Source organism: Neoarius graeffei, chromosome 11 (assembly GCF_027579695.1).
Source record: "Neoarius graeffei isolate fNeoGra1 chromosome 11, fNeoGra1.pri, whole genome shotgun sequence".
Taxonomy (NCBI): Eukaryota; Metazoa; Chordata; class Actinopteri; order Siluriformes; family Ariidae; genus Neoarius; species Neoarius graeffei.
The window spans coordinates 20,962,029-20,975,832 of record NC_083579.1 but is presented as its reverse complement, the minus strand read 5'-3'; positions in this window follow the sequence as shown (position 1 = coordinate 20,975,832).

Sequence of the window (13,804 nt, the reverse complement as noted above, 5' to 3'; positions counted from 1 at the left end):
TGGGTTCTCCAGGGTTAAAATCCATCAGATAATGGACACTACTTACTGTCAAAGGACCAGCTAGCTACTCTAGTTTAAACTTGCTCTACCAAGGAAAAGCCCATTAAAGGCTACATCAATTGACAAATAAAATTGTCAATCTTCTAAATAAATAAATAAATAAAAATTAATCAGTAGAGTACGCAGAAATATACATTCTCTGCTCAGTTTCATACACACATTATTGAAAATAATTGTAGGAAAAATAGTTTTTGTTCTATGTTTTGCGGACTTTCCTTTTTAGTGTGCAACGATAACAGATATCCAGTGCATTACTAATGCATGTATTGTAAAAAATAATGGACAGACCTAATCATAAAGGAAACAGTCCCCAAATCCTGCTAGACCCTAACAATATTTTTTACTTAAAAAATAATTATTACAGCTGTATTGTGGAAAAACTGTTCGCACACTGACTGCTATATTGATTATTAAAGCATGAAGCCACAGTGCTTGCATTAATTTTACAGAGTAAATGAACTATCAGCAGCATCAACCAGAGTTAATATTTTAACTGCACTACCTTTATGAGCTTTTTTTCCTGAATATCTGAATATACATGCAAAATAGCCTTGATTGAGTCCAGAGTTTTACCACCAAACTTATAAAAGAAATACAAAATTACATGCATACTGCACTTTAAAGATTTGTCCCCTTTTAAAGTTAATTAATTTGTTTTCACATACAAACATAACTGACTTAAAAAGAAAATGGTAGAAAATATCACATTCTTTATGATAATCTTTTTTTTCAGATGAAGAGCTTTTTTCTTCTCTTAAAAGCTGAGAAATCCTCTCATAATGCTGATTCATGGACAGAATTTTTTTTTTATCATTTTCTGTCCCCTAAATGAATAAAGCACTACAAGTTTCCCCTTGATTGTATGTGATGCAGAAAACTGGGAGACTTGGAAGCAAGTAAAATGTGTCCTCTTGTGTCCACAAAAAGAAAAAAAAAACAGATTTTATGCGACATACAGCACAGAAGAAAATTATTTATTGCAAGTCTGTGTGGTTAGATGTTTTGGATCCCAATAAAACACAAAATTATTGGCCAATTGCTGTTCAAAAAATGAACAAGAAATATAATCCAGAATCCAAAAAGGAAGTAAAATTCGCCCATACTGTCTAGGAACAGATGAGACAGCAGCAAGGCAGAGCAGAAAATGCAAGCATCATGCTCATGCAAGAGTAGGATGGTTCAGGTGAGCTGTCCCAGAACTGTGACATTTAAGAATCCATCTTGACTGGTCCTGCCCCTCCCCAGGAAAAGGCAGGAAAAATATCTACAACAAACACAGCAATAGTCAGGAGTCTGTTTTTCAACACAACTTTATGTAGTATATTCATTCACACAGTTCATACAGAACTTTTTAAATGTACTTCCAATCACAGATTTTTCTGGAAGCTCCTTTATGGGAAAAACTGCAGGAAGGCTAAACTACTACTACTACTACTACTACTAATAATAATAATAATAATGGGCGGGAAGGTCTGGGTTCAAGCCCCGTGGCCGGCGAGGGCCTTTCTGTGCGGAGTTTGCATGTTCTCCCCATGTCAACATGGGTTTCCTCCGGGTGCTCCGGTTTCCCCCACAGTCCAAAGACATGCAGGTTAGGTTAACTGGTGACTCTAAATTGACCATAGGTGTGAATGAGTGTGAGAATGGGTGTCCGTGTCTATGTGTCAGCCCTGTGATGACCTGGTGACTTGTCCAGGGTGTACCCCGCCTTTCACCCATAGGGATAGGCTCCAGCTTGCCTGCGACACTGTAGAACAGGATAAAGCGGCTATAGATAATGAGATGAGTGTTTATATGTCTACTTTGAGTTGAAAGTCTCAGAGAACAGGTCTCACAGTTACTAGGGCGTAATTTTGGCTAGGGACATGTCCCTACCAATATTCAGCCGCTACCGTGTAATCACGATCAATAAAACTGACGTCCTAACCTGAGCAATGATTATATGGCACTCAAAGGGTTAAATGTATGACACTGCTAATAATCCCCCCTCTAACGTAGATATCATTCTCTGATTCGCTACCTGTTTCTCGCTAACTTACATGGTTGGCTATCCCAGCTGTCACTCCATCTGCTGTAAAAGCAGCACACTTCCCACAGCAGCCGTGGCTACCCGCCCATCAACCCCCCGTATCTCACACGTACACACCTGACCTACCCCACACACCTCCCACTCTCCGTGAGCCTACAAATTGAGCTGGACGTTGATGTCCATGCATGCTTGCCCTACAACTCACATGCTGACTTTATCATGGATGATGGCCCCCCCCCTCCCAAGAAATGAGACATTCGTTCATTCTTCTTCAAAGTCAAAAATATAAGTGCAGGGTTTCCGTCGAGCTTTAAAAACTCAACAAAATCCTTTTGATGTATGGAAACCCTTCATAAAAGTATTGCTGTGGCTCCTTAGGCAGGTTTAGCAACTTGACAGGACGCATCAGAGCTAGGCTACTGCATAGCTGCAGAGAAAAGGAATGCTGGAGCAATGTAACTTGGTGTTAGATAATATCCTCGATGAATGAATGTTAAATTTATAGACCTAATGGTTTTACAGAATGCAAGTAGTCAGATGTAGGCTACTGCATGGCCATGCAGATGTGCGACTTGCATTTCAGAATCAACAGCGTGACAGCCTCTGAGTCTGCTGCGTTCACCGTTTTACAAAGACCTCTTTCTACTACTAGTAGGCTAGATACAACAAATCCATGGTCCTTTACTGCCACCTACAGACGAATATTGGTAACTACAGCATGAACATGAAGTCACAAGCACATCTGCAGTGAAAATCATAACACGTTACGAACACAGAAACAGGCAACAAAAAGACATAATATGGAAAATGGAGGGGCAACAAAAATACAAAAAAGGGAGTATACTACAAATGCAATAATAATCATGCTATAATAGGCAATCACTAAATTATATATCCAAATATCATTTTAACTAAATTTGAGCTTAATTACAGAATTGAAAATGCCACCTATTTGTGAGTGTCTCAATAAGGCAGTCAGTGAATTTTGAGACACCCCCCCCCAATGTCAAACAACACAGATATTGAATTTAAAAAGAAAAAAAAACATTTACAACCCTGGGATCCAAAGACAAACTCCCTAACCATTAGGGCACGGCTGCCCTCATTAACCTGATGTTGAGCATGTCTGCATGACATGAAATTATGAATGCTAATGAAAAAAAAAAAAAACACCTTTCGAAAGCGCTGCCTTGGATCACTTTTGTGTCCCCACCAATGTCAAAATCAAAGTTACTCCCTTGCACAGTTAAAATAGTAGCTTGGTGTTCCCTGCACATTTCTCAGTTTCCTGCTCACTCCTGAAATACCTGCTCACTTCATGATTATAACAGGCAAGTAGCTAATTGGTACTTGTCAAATGACACACTGCGAATGGACATCATGGAGCAGGTAAATTAAAACTGCAGTGTGTTTTTACTTTTAGTTGCCATTTATTTTAAGGCAGGATTCAATGTTTATTAAAATATCTGTTGCTTTTATGCATAATCACTCATAATAGATTCACTGTGATTAATATAGCTTAACTGTGGATCATGTTATATTTTGTGGATCATGTTTATAATTCACACATATCCTATTACCAGCCTGTGGTGCTATAACAATCACTATTGGTATGTTTGTGTATAGGTCCTATCCTTGAATAAACGTGACATTTAAGCTCTGATGTATTTTGGAATTATGCCACAGATTTCATCAAACTTGATCAGCACTCTATTGACACCTAACAGTCATGTACAGTGTACTTATGTTCCACTTTCTGTTTGAATATCACCACTAGGGCTGCAACAATAACTTCATCACTGACATACTGTGGTATAGGAGGTGTACGTACCATGGTATTGACCCTGTGCTACAATCCTCAGGTAGTTTGACTAGTGTAGCTGTGGCCTTGTCTACATGTATCCAGATATTTTTGAAAACTTTGTTTTCTAAACTGGTATTGAAAAGGATGACATCCACAGTACAAATCTAAAACAACTCTAAAACACCCAAATAGCACTAAAATAGCACACCAAAATACACTATACAGCCACATTTAACAAGTTTTTGCAAAATACAGAACAGCTCAAAATCAGCTGCTTGTGCTAAGCTTCTAAGAATAAAGCTTGTATGAAGATCTCCATGACTCCTTCCTCCTTTAGCTACTTCTCACACACACGAAAAACTGAAGAAAAAAAATGGAAACAAATATAGGGTGTTTCAAAAAATCTGATATTGAGATGTAAATATCCCAGAAACTACATAGTCTAGGCAAATGAAACTGAACAGGCTTAATGTTGAGCAATTTAAGATTTATTCCTCAAAATTTGATTGAGAAATTCAAAAGGTATGTGGATTCCATGAACGATTTCACAAATTTTCAATATTCGCGAAACCCGCTCGACCATCTCTTCCAATGCTGGTGGTCATCCAGATCCTTTTGCCCTGCACAGACAGCCTTCCTCGTTGAACTTTTTGTGCCATGTCCAAATCTGCATTGCAGTTGGTACATTTTTAGAGAATTCTCATAAATGCATGCTGCACAGTCTTGTTCAACTGTGTTTGAGTGTACTGTAACACACAAAACACCTTTTCTTTTCCAATGAACCATTTCTATACCTAAAAAGATAAAACAAGAAACATTAAAGGATATGGGACATGGATTTTTTTCTGGGTATAATTATGTATAAAGGACATAAGAAATACCATCTAAATCACGGCAGGGCGTCAAAAATGTGAAAATCACATTATTCAACTTTTTTTTATACATCAGCGTAAAACAATGATTCGTTAATGAGCTAGGTGGTCACGTGACCCATGACATCACAAAAACTTTCCAAGGAGCCAGCGCTTGGGAATCTAATGTAAACAGGTTACCGAAATGGACACTATCGACAGTGACATTCCCGATGTTTCACAGAGATGTGAAGTTAGACCCTATCAATTCGAACCGATAACTGGAAATTCACATGAATCTTGTCTTTATTCTGACGGGTCAGCTGATTCTGAGAATGAGAGTTCATTCAATCCCCATGAAACTGAAAGCGGTCGGCTGGATAACACTTGGTAAGTTGAAAACAATTCTGCTCAAAGGCTAATGATCTGTTGAAAGAAGTATTATTTTTGTATCATATATTGAAAGTTCATCATAGATCTAGCTAAAGTCCGTTGCAAGCTAGTTTTTTTTTTTCTGATATTTTTCGAGATTGATTGAGGTACAATGCTTCCAGAGTCCCAGATGAAAACATTCAAAATGGCGAAACGAGTCAGAATTATGATAATCAATAATTAATACACCCAAAATTATAATACTAATCCTTACCTCTGCTTTCAGTCGCTTCGCGCAGAGGTCTTCAACAGGGGGGGTCGCGAAATCGCACCAGATCACTCATATCAACAAAAATATTCCTGCCCTGTCCGCTGGCCTCCGTGCAGGGATGCAAACAGCGCGCCTTTCGGCGGATGCCGCCTTTTTCACGGCTGAATCGCGCAGATCCGATTAAGCGATATTAATTCATGAAACATGAAGTATAAGGATGAGAAAAAACAGTTTAAATCGGAAAGCTGCGCACATTTGTGCAGCCTGGCGCAAATGTGCGCAGCTTCCCGATTTACACTGTTTTTTTTTTTTCCTCATCCTTATACTTCCTGTTTCATGAATTAATATCGCTTTTTTTTTAAAATAGCGATATTAATTCATGAAACAGGAAGTATAAGGATGAGAAAAAAAAACAGTTTAAATCGGGAAGCTGCGCACATTTGTTATTCTGTCCTCAACGTGTGTATGCATCTATACACGAATTGACAGATCGCGAACAAACTTCCAAGAGAAAGTCAGAGGCTGGAGTAAGATTGAAATGTCTTTACTGTTGTCATCATTCTCTTGAACCGATTTCTTTGTAAAACTGAAATTATACAAAACAATAATTACTAAATGCAATTTAAGTAACATAATATATGCCCGGGCGGCACGGTGGTGTAGTGGTTAGCGCTGTCACCTCACAGCAAGAAGGTCCTGGGTTCGAGCCCCGGGGCCGGCGAGGGCCTTTCTGTGTGGAGTTTGCATGTTCTCCCCGTGTCCGCGTGGGTTTCCTCCGGGTGCTCCGGTTTCCCCCACAGTCCAAAGACATGCAGGTTAGGTTAACTGGTGACTCTAAATTGACCGTAGGTGTGAATGTGAGTGTGAATGGTTGTCTGTGTCTATGTGTCAGCCCTGTAATGACCTGGCGACTTGTCCAGGGTGTACCCCGCCTTTCGCCCGTAGTCAGCTGGGATAGGCTCCAGCTTGCCTGCGACCCTGTAGAAGGATAAAGCGGCTAGAGATAATGTGATGTGATATTATCATGGTCATCCTGCAGCCCCATCTTGACCACCTGGATGGGGACACTGGCTGCAGGGACAACTGCTAAAGCATCCATTTACTGGATCTAGCGCCAGATCACCTGCCAGTCTTCTGCCTGGGCTTCGAGCAGAGCCTGGAAGCGACACCCCTGGTCTACGGACAGCTTGAAGATGGCATGGTGCTGGTACTGGAGCATGCCTTTGGAGGAGCTCTCTGACTGGTTTGGACTCCATGGTGGCATTTGTTCCTCAGTCCAGGGTTTTTGCACCAGTGTAACAACTCTCTGACTTTGGGGGCACAGAGGAGCTGGGAGCAGGCTTCAGAACACGTGTTCTGTTTATTTTCAAACTTTTCAGTTACTGGTAATTGACACACAAACACACTATACACGTGACAAAGCGTGTAGCTCTCTCTCATACCTGGCTGTCTGAAAGACACAGCCAGTATGTATAATTATAGACACAAGTGCACCTCATCGCATGTGCACCTCATCACAAGTGCACCTCATCACATGACTCCTCCACCATTCACAGCTGATGCTTAAGTCATGCCCCCGCTGCCACAACAACATAAATGTTGAAACTAAGAAATTTTATTGTTTTTTGAAAAATATATGCTCATTTTGAATTTGACGTCAGCAACGTGTTTCCGAAAAGTTGGGACAGGACAACAAAAGACTGAAAAAGTTGTGCAATGCTAAAAAACTAATTTGGTTAATTGGCAACAGATCAGTAACATGATTGGGTATAAAAACAGCATCAGCAGAGGCTGAGTCTCTCAGAAGTAAAGATGGGGAGGGGTTCACTGCTCTATTCCTAAATTGTTGCACTGTTTGCCCACACAGTCTTTCATAATGTTCCTCAATGTAAAATTGCAAAGAATTTGGGGATCACATCATATATGGTACATCATATCATTAAAAGATTCAGAGAATCTGAAGAAATCTGAAGAAAAAAGGGACAAGGCTGAAAACTGACATTGGATGCCTATGATATTCAGGCCCTCAGGTGATACTGCATTAAAAGTAGACATGTGTCTGTAGTGGAAATCGCTGTATGGGCTCAGGAACACTTCAGAAAACTATCATCTGTGAAAACAGTTCATTACTGCATCCACAAATGCAAGTGAAAACCATACATCAACAACATCCAGAAATGCCACCACCTTCTCGGGGTCCAAGCTTCTGTACGATGGACTGAGACGAAGTGGAAAATTGTCCCGAGGTCTGACAAATCAAAATTAGACATTTGGAGCATTATGACACACAAAATATTATAAAGAAGAACCTAAATTGTTGAGCAACTGTAATTGTATATCAGGCAAGAATGGGACAACATTTCTCTTTCAAAACTACAGCAATTGGTCTCCTCAGTTCCCAAACCTTTACAGAGCCATTATTGTTAAAAGGAGAGGTGATGCAACACAGTGCCAACATGCCCCTGTCCCAACTTTTTTTTTGGAACACATTGCTGACATCAAATTCAAAATGAGTATATATTTTTCAAAAACAATAAAATTTCTCAGTTTCAACATTTGATATGTTGTCCTTGTACTTTTTTCAATGAAATATAGGATTTCCATGATTTGCAAATCTTCACATTCTGTTTATTTATGTTTTACACAGTGTCCCAACTTTTTGGAATTGGGGTTGTAGTATGTTTAGTGGAGGTACTGATGTGGGAAATTTTTATTGGTGAATTCCATAAATGTGATCAAAGAAATTGCACCCATACCAGGTGGCAAATGTCCATTCATTATCACCCTGTAGTTGATAATTGATATTCATTCAGCAAGTGAGAAGTTTCCTGAAATTTGTTGTTTGTCGGTATGCACTGTCAAGCTTTTTTAAAGTTCTTATGTGCTGTTCTCAATAAGCCTTGTCACAGGCAACATATTTTCAATATGTCATTTGTAATACTGCAAAAATGAACACAAAAATACAAACAGGTAAGTACCTTTGAAAGTACTAAATAATATTCCTAGTATATCAGCAGAAAAAAAAAGATTACTGACAAACCAGGTGCTTAAAGGAAGATGAAAATACAAGAGTAAATATAATTTACACAAAATACAATGCTTTAACCACCAAGCTCTAATATATGTACTTGCCATCATCAGGCACTGTATTCAAACCCAAGAAATAGTAACATAAGTTATAATCTCACCTTCACTTTGTATTCAAGTATTAGTATCCCTTCTCTTGCATTGTCCCTCCTTCCACCCCAGTGGACGAATCCCATGTTGCTGTGTTCTGAATGGGGCATAAGATTGCTTACCATTCTGCTCAGATTTCCCAGAATTCCATTTGGATGATGTCATAGAGTCCGTGGAATTCTTCTGACTATAAAAAAAATTACATGACATTAATAAACTACTCTATCTAAACAGAGATTTAAATTTGATGCTTTTTTGTGGAATCATTTTTTTTTACAAGATTGTTAATTACTGATAACTAATACAAATAGTCATTATCTATTATGTGCAACACTGTTTGTATCATTGGTTCTCTAAATAACTTATTGCTCATGTTGTTTTACTGATATTTAGGGCCAGATTTACTAAGCATGGCAAACTGGTGTGAGGCCACAGTGAAAACACACCAATGGAAGTAGTCAGTTTTTATCTCACGATGTGCAAGTTAATGAACACAGTCAGTTCATTTTAAAAATGACCAATGCAATTACCAAAAGCAGTGCAAATTAGTGTAGGGTCACAAAAAAGGTACAGAATAACATGCCTCGGCAATAGTTTTGTTCTGATCATTTTTTTCTTCTAGCATTCCAAATAAATTAACGAGTGAAGAAAATTCTCCCCCTTCGACCACACCATCTCTGTTTTTTGTGCTTCTTCCTTTTGGGACTCATTCCTGAGTGCACAGTGGAACTTTCTTAGTACAACACAAACTATATCTTGAAGGGAAAATACTAATTAACTTAAAATATTAAGTAAACAAAAAAATCTATTTGTGTGCACTTAACCACAATGTATCTTTTGCAATGCAAATTAGCAGTAAACTAACTATTGCAAACCTTAGTAAACCACATAGTAGGATTCATGGAAATATTCTGACAACCCCCATATTTTGCAGTCTGAAAGGGAAACTCCTACAAATACGTAGAGGTCAGCCACAAAAAATAACTGTGTGCACACCTTTCCATGACTAACTTTTCACTACGAGTCTGGGGAAGCCATGGCCTAATGATTAGAGAAGCAGCTTTGGAACCAAAAGGTTGCTGATTCAATTTCCCGGACCAGCAGGAATGGCTGAAATATCCTTGAGCAAGGCACCTACTGTAACTCCCCAACTGCTCCTCAACTGCTCCCCAGGTTGCTCTGGTTATGTTGTATGTTGCTCTGGACAAGAGTGTTTGCTAAATGGCATTAATGTAATGTAAATCTTGTAAATCAGTAAATCTTGACAATAGTTTTTAATGATGCCTATACTAATTTGCACTACTCTTGGTAGAGTGCATTGGTCATTATTAAAATGAACTGACTGGAATAAAATGAAATAAATGAGCAGCTGTGTTCATTAATTTGAGCTTTGTAAGATCCAATGTGGGTAGAGGAGTGGTTAGTGCTATCTCCTTACAGCAAGAAGCCTGGTTCAAACTTCACAACCGATAGGGGCCTTTCTGTATGGAGTTTGCATGTTCTACCTGTGTTTGCATGGGTTTCCTCTGGGTGCTCCAGTTTCCCCCACTGTCCAAAGACATATAGTTAGGTTAACGGGCTACTCTAAATTGCCCATAAGTGTGAATGGTTGACAGGAGAAAATCTCTATAATAATCTGGTAGAAAGCAACAGAAAACCACTATTCTAATTCTTCCCTAGAAACTTTCATGGCTGTAGCTGTCAGAGCAGCCATGTCACTGTAGTGATATGCCAAATCGATAAATAGAAGATCCAATCCAGAACTGGTCACATCCATTGGATTTTTTTTTTTTAATTGCAGCCTCATGCTCATTTGCCATGCTTAAATGTATGTTTCATGGATGTTTTTGTGCTGTTTCTATACCAGTTGTTTTGCTGGTCAAGGAGATCAGAGCTGAGGCCCCACTCTGCAATGGGTGGCTCAACATTGATGTTGGAGTTCTCACCGAGCAAGCCTGCAGAGAGGAAACACACTTCTAACTCTGCATCCCTTACTACCCTAAATGGTGGCCTGTGGGCCAGGTCTGGCCCACGAGCCAAATGTCTGGCTCACGCCAACCCATTGGCACTAACGTATCTGTCACAACACATCAAATAAAGTGTGCAACATGTGAAATAAAGTGTGCGCTGGTCTACTTTTTTTTGCTCTCATCCTACACCATACATTTGACTTCTGACTTACACCATGAAGTACATGTAGATGTGCATGCTCTCTCCAGTCCTCAATTAGCTAGTGAAAGCTGCCTGTCATTGCCATCTTTTATTACCAGTAAGTAACAAATATTAATTGCCCTAAACTAAGAACAACATGGCCTGCACAAAAAAAAAAAAAGTTGACCAGTCAGTTCAAGTCTGACTGGTCTGATCAGTTTTGGGTTACCTGACCAGACCACACTAATGACAAACTCGCATGCTTTAAATGCATGCACTGACAGGTGGTTAGGCATCTGGTTAGCATGTCTGCCTCTTATGATTAGATTAGATTAGATTAGATAAAACTTTATTGATCCCTTTGCTAGGGTTCCCTCAGGGAATTTAAGATTCCAGCAGCATCATTACAGATAAACAGAGAAAAGAAATAGAGAAAAACTTCTAGATAAATTAAAATAAATTAAGTATTTACATATGCAAATATAAAAGAATAAGATATGGGGAAGAGAGGAAGGGGGAGGGGGAAAAGGGGAGAGAAGTGGGGTTAGGGTAAGTGTGTATGTGTGTGTGTGTGGGGGGGGGAAGCAGGAAAGATGTTGCACTTTATTTTGCACATTGTCCGGTATTGCTTATTGTTAGGCTAAGCTAGGCTAGGCTCCTTCTCGTCCTCTGTGCTCCTGTTACCCCTCCTCCCCCCAGAGAGGAGTTGTACAGTCTGATGGCATGAGGGACAAAGGAGTTTTTGTCTCTGTTCGTCCTGTACTTGGGAAAGAGCATTCTGTCACTGAACAGGCTCCTCTGTTTGCTGATGACGGTGTGAAGAAGGTAGTCGACTGGCATTGTCCATGATGTTCAATAGTTTGTCCATAGACCTCTTCTCTGCCACCATCACCAGAGAGTTCAGCTTCATGCCAACCACAGAGCCGGCCCGCCTGATGAGTTTGTCCAGCCTGGATGTGTCCTTCTTGGATGTGCTGCCCCCCCAGCACACCATGGTGTAAAACAGGACACTGGTGACCACAGACTGACAGAACATCCACAGGAGTTTCCTGCAGATGTTAAAGGACCACAGCCTCCTAAGGAAGTATAGCCTGCTCTGTCCCTTCATGTACAAGTGATTGGTGTTGCAAGTCCAGCTTGCTGTCCAGCCACAGCCCGAGGTACTTGTAGGAATCCACAGATGGTGATCATGTAACTGAACTCCCTCGGCAGATAATATGGCCACAGGCTAATGGCTAGCAGCTCCAAGTCCGGGCAACATAAAATTGTCTTTATGTCCCGGGTTACACCAGCGATTGTTAACATAAATGATGAGTCCCCCACCATTGTTTTTCCCACGTGTTAGTGTCTTTGTCGGCTCTCACAGCAGTGAATCCCCGCAGGTCCACGTTAGCATGCGGTACAAGGTGTCTTAGCCATGTGTCTATAAAGATAAATAAGCTGCTCTCCCGGTAAACCTGCTGGTTGTTCAGAGCAGAAAGCTCGTCGACTTTATTTGGCAGTGAGTTCACATTCCCCATGATAACGGAGGGAATGGATGGTTTGTAGCACCGCCAGTTGTCCGCTAGCCTAGCCTTTAGCTTCGCTCCAGCCTTGCAGCCCCTGGGTTTCCTCCTCAGCTCGACTGGGATGGGGTGTCGTATCCTGGCTCATCCCATTATTTTCAGGGACAGCAGCTCCTCTCTCGAATAAGTGAGAAAACTGGCTCCTGGTTGCATGTTAAAGTTAAATATATCCATGTTATATAGTTAAACACACTATGTCTTCGTAAGAAGAGCAAAAAAAGTAAAAAAAAAAGGTGGAAAAAAGAGGTTTAAAGAGCTAAAAACTACAGAGCTACTGGAGAGGCAGCCGTCTCACACAGCGCCCATATGAAAGTCTTGACCCGAAGTTCACTTCTACTCATGGACAATTCTACTCATGGACTTGTGGCAGGTGGACTTGTGGACCAAAGGTGGCAGCATAAAAATGGTCTACTGCCATCTGGCAAGGCACACCACAATACAGCCTGTTTTTGGTCAGGCATCACCCAAACTGATGATCACATCGTCAGCTTTTCTTTGGCTAATCAGACACAAGGTATGTCACCACTCTTGCCGGAGCAGTTGGGGGTTAGGTGCCTTGCTCAAGGGCACTTCAGGCAGTCCTGCTGGTCCAGTGAATCAAACCAGTGATCTTTTGGTCCCAAAGCTGCTTCTCTAACTATTAGGCCATGGCTTCCCCCGATACAGCCTAATATTATTTGGTTAGGACATATTTTAAAAGTGTTCATTTAATAATAATATGTTGGTGTGCTTTTTGTGGTTATTTAATGTCATACTTTAAACATAAACTAAAAATCAATCTCTCTCTTTCTGTGTGTGTGTGTGTGTGTGTGTGTGTGTGTGCGCGCGCATGTGAATATGTCCTCCAATCTGACTCTTTGCTCACAGTCTCACTTGACTCTACTTGAAGTAAATGTGGTTATAGAGATGCTGCTGTCTCTGTGGGAAGCTTGAACATTTTTGAAAGCAGAAGTTTAGTGTCAATGGTACTCAAGAGTTAGCAGAGCCTCTTTGAATTGAATTTAGATTTTTTTTATTTATTACTGATCAGAGACCATAATCCCACCTAATTATTTTCTATTGGTCTTACAAGACCAATGCAGTTGTATTTACAGATCTTAGTTCACTTAGTTAATGTGGCACAAAGTGAAAATAATCACACCAAGCTTGTTGAAACATTATAACCATTGCTACTTTAATAACTGTTCATTTTAAACCATGACGCAAAGAAACAGTTGCACGCAAAGTATATCTCAAGCTGCAGGCTCCAGTGAATGAATGTCCCAGGCGGTATGACAGCGCATGCAACAGTATCTGGATTTTTTCATCTAACTTTTCTATGAAACTGAATTTGCTGGGAGGTAGACACCCAAGTCTGGTTTAGAACTTATACCAGATTAGGTAAAAAAACCCCAAAACATTTCTGTTAAAATTCACAAACATGGTATGTTTTTCTTCTTCAAGGCTATATCTCCAACTCTGTGTGTGTATGTATGTGTGTGTATATATATATATATATATATATATATATATATATATATATAT